The following is a 13326-nucleotide window of genomic DNA, read 5'->3' on the forward strand; positions in this document are numbered from 1 at the left end:
CAGCGAAAGAAGGAAAGAGTAGCCACGAAAAAGACAATGGCTTAGGTGAGCTTTCCATTCTTAAACTTTATGCCTGAATTGAAAATGCTGTTTATGAAGTTATTCGGTCTACACGAGGTATGATTGTATGATTACAAGGGTGGAGAATAACACTCACTATATATATATATATATATATATATATATATATATATATATATATATATATATATATATATATATGAAATATATATGTATATATACATACATATATGTATATTATATATATATAAAATATATATGTATATATACATACATATATGTATATTATATATATATAAAATATATATGTATATATACATACATATATGTATATTATATATATATATAAAATATATATGCTTATATACATACACATATATATATATAAAATATATACGTATATATACATACATATATGTATATTATATATATACTGTATGTATATATATATATAATATATATATACATATATATATATATATATATATATATATATAATATATATATATATATATATATATATATATATATATATATATATATGAGTCCCAGAACTTTGATCTCGGTAATTTCACTTCTACTATTTTGACTCACGGTAAACTGAAATCCTGGTTTCGTTAACATCCGGTAATATGAGACCCAAAATAAACAAATAGCTCCTTTAGGAAGCATATTTTTTTTTTAAATAGCATAAGGCAATTACCGTATAGAAATGACAATTTGATTGTTTAGCAAGTTGAAGGCTTAGTTTATTTATATATATTTTTTTTATTCAAGTGTATCCGTAACATTTAGCAGTCGCATCCGAGCTCCTAGCGATATTAAGACATTTTTCATAACCTTTGTCTCGTACCATTCAGAGCAACCGGGGAGGAAAGAAACTCATGGATGACTTAAGTTTCGTTTACGAATGGCAGAAAACAAACGCTGTGGATCAAAAATTTACTGGAAGTGTGAAGGTGACGAGTTGCAAAGCACGCCTGCTAATGAATGTAGGCGTGCTTTGCAATTTTTCACTTCAAACTTCCAATAAATTTCTGATCAATCAGAGTTTGTTTTCTGCCTTTCGTAAATGAAATTTAAGCCATCTACGAGTTTCTTTCCTCCACGGGTGCTCTGAATGGTATGAGACATGGTTATAAAAAGTCTTAATACCGCCAGAAGCTCGGATGCAACTGCTAATGTTACTGATATACTTCAACTTACTAAACAAATGATGTCATTTGTATTTCCTTAATAAGATGATTGCCCCAGGCTATTTAAAAAAAACATGCTTCCCTAAAAAGCTACTTGTTTATTGCGGGTGTCAAATTACCGGATGTTAATGATCCCGGATTTCAGTTTACTGGGAGTCAAAATACCGAGAGTGAAATTACAGGGATCAAAAAGCCAGGAGTCTATATACTGGCCACCATATATATATATATATATATATATATATATATATATATATATATATATATATATATATATATATATATATATATAATATATATATATATATATATATATATATATATATATATATATATACATATATATATATATATATATATATTACATATATATATATATATATATATATATATATATATATATATATATATATATATATATATATATATATATATATCGATGTCGATGTACGAGTTATGCCCAGTGCCTAGATGCTTGATGTACGACAGCAAAAACAGTCCATGAAACAGAAATTGTTCAGCTGCAAAAGAACCCCTAGCATGTTGAACAAAGGCAACGGACGTTTGCCAAATGAAGCCTTTGTCAACACCAGCAATGCTTCCGAAGCCAAACACTGCGTCTAAACCAACAAGTACGAGTATATTCATAATGTGTTTAATAAAAATTAGAACGAATTCGTAGCCAGGAACTTACTTTGGGTGAGGGTGAGATGGTCAGGGTTGATGGGTACTCCACACAGGGTTCTGAAAATAATAAAATTTAATGATTATATAATGATATAAATACAATGAGACAACTAAAAACATAATAAATAATATACGTAATACAATAATGTGAAAACTGTGATAAAGCATTTTTATTGTTTCAAAATTTCTTCTAATCTGCGTCAGAAAATGAAACAAACAAGAGATTAAAGAAAAAGTATACATTAAATTCTTTGGTCCATTACAATTGATGATAGTACCACATAGCCTGAAAGTCTAAATAGAATAAAGTGGATTACACCTGTGGTGCACTGGGCGGAGACAGTAATGCAACAATAACTCTAAAATCTCAGCGCGAGAACAGAGAATACGCTGTTAGCTAAACGGGCTGTATTTAATGGAAACCATGTGCATATCGATGCATTAAGTGTTGCAAAAAAGATTTACTTGAGAAAATAATGTATTGCCAATGTACCTGTCCTATGAAGGCCTAATGAAGCTAGGCATTCAGTATGCAGTCTCATGATTTTAGTTTCCCCAGTGATGCTGAAAGGAGGACCTAATTTCTAACGGGTTTTAAAATCTCTCCTTTTTATTATATTCAGCAATTTACTGACAACAAACCCAGAAAACCATATAACCATCATCGGGCTCTGATTTCAGGTATCTTCATAATCTTGTTGACACTGTTAGACATTAAGAATGGGCAAGGCTGGTGTGAAGTAAAATCAGCATAGGCCTGCGTAAAGTAAATGACTTTCCCCCCTTATCTCGTACTAAATTCGACAAAAGCTAATAATCGCTGAAAATGTATTTGTTAATCTAAACAGAGGAATTAAAAAATCAATTTTTGGAGGCGGATTTAGAGATGTTTGTTTTTCTACGGTTTGCAGATTTTACCTCATACCTGGTTATAAAAATAAAGGCTAGCTAGTGATAAGGAAAAGCTCAGCTTGACTGTAAACCTTACGGACTTTTCAATGAGCACTAACTTATAAAAGGGTAGGGCATGTTATATGACGTTACAGTTTTCATATGAAAAGTACTGAAATTTGTCAATTTACTAATCTCTCCCTCTCTCTGCATTCGTTTGCTTATTCTTTCTCGTGCCCTTTCCCTAGCATTTTTCCTCTCATTCTCTGTCTGCGGGCAAGTACGTAACAGTGTTGCTATGACCACTTGTCAATGAATGTTTAATTTTCGGTGACAGATGAGTTGGAACAGAAGTATGGGTGCACATACTTTCATATACCCAGCATGAAAAGAATCAACATATGAAGCACTACAGATACATTTTAATTATAAAATGTTATGAAAGCAGAGAAATTACATAAACCGGACTGAACGATATATGAAGCAGAAAATTCGTGTAAACTTTAATAACTACAGCTTTTACCTAAAATAACATCCTGGTCGTGTCAGTGAATTCATTTCACATCATAATAGAAGGTAATCTCACCAACAGAAACATTGAGTGATCATAGTATTAATGAAAAGTATTCTAAACACATACACTAACTGATATTTAGATACTTCACTCTAAAATACAGTTATAATAAATCATAAAGCCTATGAATATTATCAAAATACTGATGGTCTTGGCATGTATTTATGCAAAATATAAAAAAAAAGACAGCATATGCGATAGGCAACATGGTCACTTCTCGCTTTCTGATATCTGCTTCGGAGTACGTTTGCGTAACGTAAATGGAGTCAATACCAGAGGCAGAGTCTTGGTTTTAAAGCCTTCAAATTTAAAAATCGTATGCTATAACAATATGTATTTCGGCCGTAAGCACGTTTACGTGCATTATGGGCGCCGTGTTTAGTACCAGCCCTTGGGGATGTACGTAAAACATGAAATAATAATGGTAAATACCATAAACATAACGTCTTACACTGTTTTGGATGTTACGACCTAAAGTGACTTACGGCCTAAACGACCAGGACCGAACAATATATGGCAACATTCTTCCAGTATTTTTTGTCCACCGAACAATGACATTCTTTTGTTAAATACAAATACAAATGCATTTTCTCACTAGAATACCATAATTAATCATACAGTTAGTATTATATGAAAGAGTGGCAAGATGAAGTATCATTGCCAGAAAGATGTACGAAACCTTTTGAAAATTCCATTTAAATCGCAGGGAGGAACCGTTAAGAGGGAACTAAAATTAAATCCAAAAATTAGACTTCATTACTGACACAATATCTAATCATTGCTTTCGAAATCATATAGGAAAAGTAAAAAATATTTATTCCATAATGAAAATAAAAATGGGAATGAGTTTCCATAATCTCGCCTCTTACATGTGGCGTCAAACCTGGGCGGGAAAAGTCAACTGACTCGCGGAGTTGGAAACAATCGAACGCACAGCAACGCATCTCTAAGGTCATTAATGTTTCCATATGCGATATTGCTTGACAGCTTAATACCAGCAAAATAACTCACGTAGTTGGATACGACGAAAGAGAGAAAGGAAGTACTGTACATACACATACCCTGTATGACAGTGAATGAGTCCCGTGTATAGACCTACTGTTTTCCAAGATTAACGGCTCGTCGACTTGCTTGAACCCCCTAACAAATGACGTTGTGATCAAGAGAGATAATATGCTTCTGTTAAATGCGCAAACCATTCACAAACAAAATACTGTGAGAGAGAGAGAGAGAGAGAGAGAGAGAGAGAGAGAGAGAGAGAGAGAGAGAGTTGGCCTAGCTGTCCATTTACCTTTGATATATACAGTAATATAAGTCATTTTGTTTGTTTCTCAGTACTGGAAATATAAGTTGCTTTGCATCAAAAGTCGGTTTGACTTACAGATCTACAAATTAACATCCTTTAATCTAATATCACATATTGCAACATTATTAGTGAAACGAACAATCCAGCTGAAATAGGAAAATGGGGGCGTGGGGGGATTCGCAATTACATCACAGCAATAGTTGGGAGTTGGCTTCAAGCCGTTAGCAGAACGTTGCCGGATAGTACCGTAATAGGCTATTGCCCGATAGCCTTGGAAAGTGCCGCAATATATTTTTGAGTGAGTTTACAATAAGCTTCAACTCGATATTAGGAGGAATGAAAATGTCAAGCTTTTCAAAACGTATTTTCTGAGCTACGATAGTGTGGATTTCACATTTAGTTATGGGGACGTCGTATGATTCTCTGAATGTCACCGCATATGCGTACAGGACAAACGAATTTGCAGGTTCCATAGGAAGCATTCACTGGAACTGGAGTAAATATTCACTTGAACATCCCATGACAGTTACCCCAGTTGCTCGGCGTATCCATATGGGTCTACAGATTTCGTCAAGTTACTAATACTACTGTTGCTGTCAACTTTTTACTTAAATAATTTTCAGAAGTTTAATATAAATGAAGAGGGCATTAACCCGGTAAGTATCCGGGTACGCTTCACCTCCGAGGTGCTAGTACCAAGCATGGGACCCCGTGTTTAGAACTAGCCCCTCGGGAATCAAAGATATCGTTTATTATTTTGATATATATATAATGGGAGTATAAAAATACTTTGATCTGCGAGGGGCTAGTACTAAACACGGCGTCCCATTGAGCTTCCGCCATGTTTAGTACTAGCACCTCGGTGACTCGTACATGGATACATAACGGAGTTAATAAAAATGAAGGGACAGGACAAACGCAGGGCCTTAATGTTACACCTACGCATAACATTCTTTCGTATACAAGAAAGTCCTTGGGCACTTAAGAAGAAAAGAGGAAGTAAAGCTTGAGAGAACAGAGAGGCGAATGCTGAGGTGGATTATGGGAATATCGCTGCTTAAGAGATTGGAAAATGATGAAATAAGAAGAGCAGGCTTAGTAAAGATAACAGAGGTGATAAGAGTTACGATTGAGATGGTATGGGCATGTGTTAAGGATGGATGACGAGGAGCCTGAAGAGGGCTTCTCCAGAACCTGTTAAAGGAAGAAGATCATCCTCCAGACAGAGAATTCTTCCTAAACTGAAGGAAGATATGGAGAAAAGAGGTTTGGTGGAGGATGATGCCTTTGATAGAAGGCAGTGGAGAAGGCGCATCAGGCAACCGACCCCTTAACGTAGGGATAACGATGGGAAAGAAGAGGAAAGTCCTTGGGCACTTAAGGTTTTTCAAATTCCACGACGTTACATTTTTGTCATCCTTGAATATCAGTTACTTGCGACCCCATTCGAACTGCCTCATACAGAAAATTCCAGAATCTCGAATTCATACAACATCCACAGTTACATAAGCAGTTTTCAATAGGCCTAGTCCCCTAGCTGCAACCCCTTTCGTTCCTTTTACTGTACCTCCTTTCATAATCCCTTTCTTCCATCTTACTTTCCACCCTCTCCTAACAATTGAATCATAGTGCAACTGCGAGATTTTCCTGTTACGCCTTTCAAACCCTTTACTGTCAGTTTCCGTCTCAGCGCTGAATGACTTCATAGGTCCCAGCGCTTGGCCTCTGGCCTAAATTCTATATTCAGTTCAGTTCAATAGGCCTAGCCTACTACTAGCGCCTACTGACAACTGTATTTTACAGCAGTGACTTTTTAAGAGCATTAGCAAATAAAAACTTAAATATAGGTTCAAATGTTTTTCCAAAGATATTCTGCTTCGCCGCATATCTTTAAGCAACTGCTGGTAGATTGCAACGAACGCCCAAAGGCCTAGGCCTAAAATGCTCCATTTGGTACATAAATCTCTTGAGTTAGGTAAGCCATCACAGAGTTGGTTGCTGATGTTTATAATTCGCATCAGTATTTGGTTGCGTTACTTAGCTAATAACATTCCATGATGGCGAATTATTTCCAGAAGTCTGACAAATGTAGTGAAAGTACTATAGTAGGTCTTGGCCTATATGCGTGGATGGCTTTTAAAAGAAATCCTGTTTGACTTTGTACAGTATATTCTCTGATGACAGCGTTTGGCATTTAACCTTTACGATCCTTTGACATCATTACAGCAGTTAATAAAAAAAAAAAATGGAAAACTCCCGCCACTGGTAGGCTACTACACGGACGCCATACTTGCAGCCAATTCGGTTGCACAGTTTCTACATAGGACAGCAACATGGTCATCGTCTCATGTATCGTAGAATTAAATAAACACTGGGGTATTACCTGTTCTCCCTATCGGAAGCGTGTGAAAAGGGTCGGAGGTTTTCCTGCTCTTTCGGAAGCAGAAGTTCACGGAACAACACGCAAAACACCATAATGCATCACTCGCTCTAACGTAACTGGTCTGAATTTCCCTCCTTCCGTGACGTCATCAAGCACCCTGCTGGAGCAGAGACACCTACCGGCGCATTTGTGAAACATTTGTTGTTCGTGAGGCTTATATTTGTTTATGCTTGCGAGTGTTTTGTCTTTAAGGTGAGAAAATCCCTCTTTTGCATGTTGTTTTCTATTGTTTGCTGTTCTGAATGTGTTCACGAAGTGATAGGGTGGCCCTGTTCACTCTATTTCAGTGCAGCTTGTGTTTTTCATCTGAAATTTTGAATGCCCTTTTCCACTGGAGGCATTCATGAACGTAACCCTCATTACTACTACCATTGCTTCGACTGATAAAAAAAAAAACTGGTTAATAAAGCTATTTCGCTTGAGTTACCGAATGTGACAATGGGTTTCTTCTTATAAGAGGGAGGATTTGGTTTTGTTATTAACCTGTATTAACCTAGACATTCAACGAATGCTAAACATATAAATAATATGCATGAATATTAGAAATTTTGACGTTCCAGAATCTTTAAAAAAACTTACAATATTATTCTAGACCTACTATGTTGTATGCTGAGAGATTTTGTTGTACGCTAAGAGAGATTTTGTTTTACATGAAGGCATCTTGTTTTAGTCTGATATGAAATACTGCTTACAGTTTTAGTAACTATAGGTGGAATTGAACGGTCAACCATTAATAACACTTTCAGTTCATTAGTCATTTCATGGGACACTATTTTTTTAAAAACAAATCTTAATCCTTACTTAGGATTTTGTCAACAACCGCAATAATTGTAATTGTCACTGAAGTCAAAAGTATAATGTAAAATTTTCCTTTGTCTTGGTTGTCTTAGTTGCTTGCTCTTTCCGAAAATTATACATAGGTCTACGCCTATCCGTATTATTTTTAGCATATCGTCAGACCTCTACATTAAAGGCCATGTACAGACCAGTCTTAGGTATGCGTGGGCCCCCGAAAGTCTCGTTAGTGCCATACCATTGAATGGCGTTGGGGACATGTCTTCAGAGAGACATCCGTACTAGGTCGAGGGTTTACGGTGTAGGGTGGGCACAGAACGTCAATAACATGCAGTGGCGATCTCCCTGCGAAGCGTGTGACCTCGGGCGACCATATTGAAAGGTCTCGGTCCAGCCCATAGCATTATATTTTATTACTATTATTATTATTCTTATTGATATTACTATTAATATTTTTATTATTATTATTATTATTATTATTATTATTATTATTATTATTATTATTATTATTATTATTATTATTATTATTATTGTTGTTGTTGTTGCTGGTATTATTATTATTATTATTATTATTATTATTATTATTATTATTATTATTATTATTATTATTATTACTTGACCGAATTTCACAGACAAAAATTACCTTACAAAAACAGGTTGGTCTACTGTAAGTACTCCAGCCATTGTGGTCAAGGCATAACCATCTGCTCTTGGATCTAAGCAATGTCTAGCATAAATGGTTCCTGTAAATTACAGAACTTTCTTTGCATACAGTCACTAAACACTAACTAAACAGTAGTGTAGTACAATCACTAAACATTAACACTCACTATACAATTACACTCACTAAACACTCACACTCACTATACACTTACACTCACTATACACTTACACTCACTAAACACACACTATACACCCACTAAACTCTTGCACTTACTATACACTCACACTCAACAACACTAAACACTCACTGAATACTCATTACTAACTAGGCACTCACTATACACTAAACGCTCACTAAACACCCAGTAAACACTAAATACTCACTGTACTCTAAACTATACTCTAAACACTCACTAAGTACTCATTATACACAAAACACTCACTAAACAGTCATTAAGCATACACTAAACACTCACTAAACTGTAAACACCCATTAAACTCTAAATACTCACTACCCTAAATGCTCACTAAACCCCTAAACACTCATTAAACACTAAAAATCACTGAACCTTCACTAATCACTCATTAAACACTCACTGAGCACTAACATTCACTAAACATTATTAAACCCTAGACACTCAATAAACATTCACTGAATACTTACACACACTAAACACTAACATTCACTAAACCATAAACACTCACTAAACACTTACTCACCAAACGTTCACTAAACCCTAAACACTCACTAAACATTCATGGAATATTTACACACTAAACATTTACTGAATACTTACACACTGAACACAAACATTCACAAAACACCAAACACTCACTAAAGAGCTGCAAACTAAATATTCACTGAGCCCTAGACACTAACTAAATATTCAGTGAATACTTACACACTAAACATTCATTTAACACTAACATTCATAAAACATTCACTAAACCCTAAACAGTCACTAAACATTCACTGAATACTTACACACTAAATATTCACTAAACACTAACATTCAGTAAACATTCACAGAACCCTAAACACTCACTAAACACTTACAAACTAAACAGTCACTAAACATTCACAAAACCCTAAACACTTACAAACTAAACATTCACTGAACACTTACACACTAAACATTCGCTAAACACTAACATTCACAAATCATTCACTAAACCCTAAACACTCACTAAACATTCACTGAATACTAACACACTAAATATTCACTAAACACTAACATTCACTGAACCCTAAACACTCACTAAACACTTACACACTAAACATTCAATAACACTCACAGAATATTCACTAAACCCTAAATACTAAACATTCATTAAACACTCATAAACGTTCACTAAACACTTACTCACGAAACATTCACTAAACCCTAAACACTCACTAAACACTTACTCATTAAACATTCAGGATAAAAAAAAATTCACAATTGCACTAAGCCCCTGTTCAATTTTTGCGGTTACCAGACCTTTAAAGATGGCCACAGGGCTCTGCAGCGCCGCCCTGGTGGAAGACCACCGAACTACGTAGTACTGGTGTACAGATAGCCTCTCGACATTTATACCCTATATGGTTGGGTGGCATTCAAGGGTGAGAAGGGCACGGTGAAGTGGAAGCAACCCCATCCCAAATAACTCGCTGAGAACTGGAAGGCTAACCTTGCTGGAGCCGTGTCCTCTAAGACGAGAAGGAATAAGGTGAATATTAAAGTGTTGAAACACGAAAAATAGACTGGGATTTCGAAAAGGCCCATTCCAAATTATACTGGAAAAGAACGGACGAAATTTTTAGCGCCATTTCTTCCAGATGCCGACAGCAATAGCAACTTAAGGCTGCAACAAAAACAACAATAGCCCATTACAGGTTCCATGCAGATTCTGATGGCAAAACAGCCAAAGATTCCAGCTCAGTCTGTACCAGATGCTGACGGTTAACATCAAACGGCGAACTGACTTAAGCGGGGCAGGATAACGGGTTCCAGGACAGGTAAAGACAACTGTACCTTCAGGGCTGGAATGCCAGACTCACAGGATAGAAACCTGGCGCTGCTGTTCTCTTTAACCAATTACGTGGGTACTAAATGTCGAGTTAATCTTCCTTATTCTCTCTCTCTCTCTCTCTCTCTCTCTCTCTCTCTCTCTATATATATATATATATATATATATATATATATATATATATATATATATATAATATATATATATATGTATATATATATACACATAGACATACATATATATATATATATATACATAGACATATATATATATATATATACATATACACATATATATGTATGTATATATATTTTATATATATATATATATATATATATATATATATATATATATATATATATATATATATATATATATAATCAGTAAATTACAAACGTCCTTTAATATTCAATTCGCTCTACCTCCAGAAATAATATATTTTCATATATGTTACCGAAGGGAATTTATTAGTTGACGATTATTATCAACTAAACAATTCCCTTCTGTAACATATATGAAAATATATTATTTCAGGTAGAGCGAATTGGATATTAAAGGACGTTTGTAGCTTACTGATTGTATATGAATCACGGTGATGTGATAAAAGTCATATATATATATATATATATATATATATATATATATATATATATATATATATATATATATATATATATATATATATTTTTATATATATATATATATATATATATATATATATTATATATATATTTATATATATATATATATATATATATATATATATATATATATATATATATATGTATGTATATATATATATATATATATATATGTATATATATGCAACGCTACACTGAAATGATTTCACGTTCTGAATCCTAATGCAGAAAACTTTCGTCATATCGCAATCTAACGTCATGCGCAGGCGCTTGAATAGAGAAACATAAAGAAACCAAAAATAAAACAAAAAGGCCTGTTATTACTTAACTCTTTCTTTATAAAAAAAAACAGACACGCACACATAAACACACACACACACACACACACGCAAACTGATAAGAAAGCAAACGGAGAATAACCGCGCCGAAGGCATTTCCTCAACAGGGTTTCGACAGACTGACAAACAGGTCCCACAAGGCTTTTTTTCCTGGAAACCTAATTCCTTAACGACCCCGGTGCCTCAGACGATAAAACTGAAACCACCGTTATGTAGATGCTTCGATCGAATGATAAGGCCGATTAAATTGTACCTACAATGGATAAAGTTTCTCTGTACATTAATTATTTTTCCTGACATTATATATATATATATATATATATATATATATATATATATATATATATATATATATATATATATATATATATATATGCTTGTGTATGTGTGTACATATATATATATATATATATATACACATACATATATATATGTATATACGTACATATATTTATGTGTGTGTATGTTTTTAAGTCGATGAATATGAAAGAAAACGGAGAACGCGGGCGAGAGTGAAAGGAGAATTAGCGTAGATTTTCATCCACGAAGAAAGTGTCTTCATCTGAAAGATTAAAAAAAGAAGAAGAAAAAGGCAGAGGAGAAAAGATAAATAAAGGAAACAGATAAATATCATCAAGTGACTGATTGACTTTCATGCACAAATATGTCGTCCCACTGTTATGGAGAAGAAGACGTAAGGAGAGATACGAGTAGAAGTATAAGAATGAGAGATAAAAAAAAAAAGATGAATACGAAGGGAAAAGAGAGAGAGAGAGAGATGAAAAACTGAAAGATAATAAAGAAAGATCGGCAGAGCGAGGCGACTCGCTGGGCACACAAGGTCAATGTCTCTTTACCCCGCGACTATTGGTTGCCCTAGAAACATCAGCCTTTGCCTCTCCTGTTAACAGTTAGGACAGACGGACATTCTTCCGGAACGGGGCTCAGCATTGTGCGGTCATTTTTTTGTGTGGGGGCGGGTGTTCAGGGGAAGGCTGGGTGGGCAGGAATGTGTGTGTGGGAGAGGAGGGGGAATAGGAGCAGGGTGGGAAATGTGATGGGTCTTATGATATCAAATTTGATCTGGAAGTTATTTTTCTGTAAATTATCTGTCTTTTTGTGTCAACGGTGAAGACTCCTGAAGTTATAGTGGAACTAATATTAACGATTATAACGACAGTAACATCAACTGAAAAATAAGCTGTAGAAGTGTAAATGGTAGTTGTATGAACTATGATAATGATAGTAATATGAAAAGAAGTGATAAAGTTGGCACTGGTAGTAATGATGCCATTGGTACAAAAGCTGGCACCACACCGCTCGAGCAGCGAATTTCCAGGGTTTTATTCCAGGATCTGATTCCAGGGTTTTATTCCAGGATTTAATTCCTCGGTTTTATTCCAGGATTTATTTATTTGGTTTTATTCCAGGATATAATTTCAGGTTTTAATCAGGATTTAATTCCTTGGTTTTATTCCGGGACATAATTTCAGCTTTTTATCAGGATTTAATTTCAGGGTATTATCCCAGGATTTAATTCCAGGATTTTATTTCAGGGTCTTGTTCTAGAATTTAAGTCCAAAGTTTAATTCTAGAATTTAATCCCAGGATTTTATTCCAGGATTGATTCCAGGGTTTTATTCCAGGAATTAATTCCTGTTTTATTCCATAATTTAATTCTTGTTTTATTCCAGAATTTAATTCCAGGGTTTTATTCCAGAATTTAATTCCAGGATTTTATTCCAGAATTTCATTCCAAGG

At 34.5% G+C, this 13326-nt stretch overlaps 1 protein-coding gene across 2 annotated transcripts in view; it reads right to left on the reverse strand.

The window, feature by feature from the left end:
• The window catches only part of mRpL49 (mitochondrial ribosomal protein L49), a 398706-nt gene extending 391535 nt beyond the window's left edge, over positions 1-7171 (reverse strand). For both annotated transcript variants that reach the window (XM_067125794.1, XM_067125793.1), the window contains exons 1-2: positions 7059-7171; positions 1912-1961 (exon numbers count right to left, since the gene is read on the reverse strand). The gene's annotated coding sequence lies outside the window, so the exon portion shown is untranslated. The remainder of the gene's footprint in view (positions 1-1911; positions 1962-7058) is intronic.
• Positions 7172-13326: the final 6155 nt, after the last annotated feature.

The sequence above is a fragment of the Macrobrachium rosenbergii genome, chromosome 23 (genome assembly GCF_040412425.1).
Source record: "Macrobrachium rosenbergii isolate ZJJX-2024 chromosome 23, ASM4041242v1, whole genome shotgun sequence".
Classification (NCBI taxonomy): Eukaryota; Metazoa; Arthropoda; class Malacostraca; order Decapoda; family Palaemonidae; genus Macrobrachium; species Macrobrachium rosenbergii.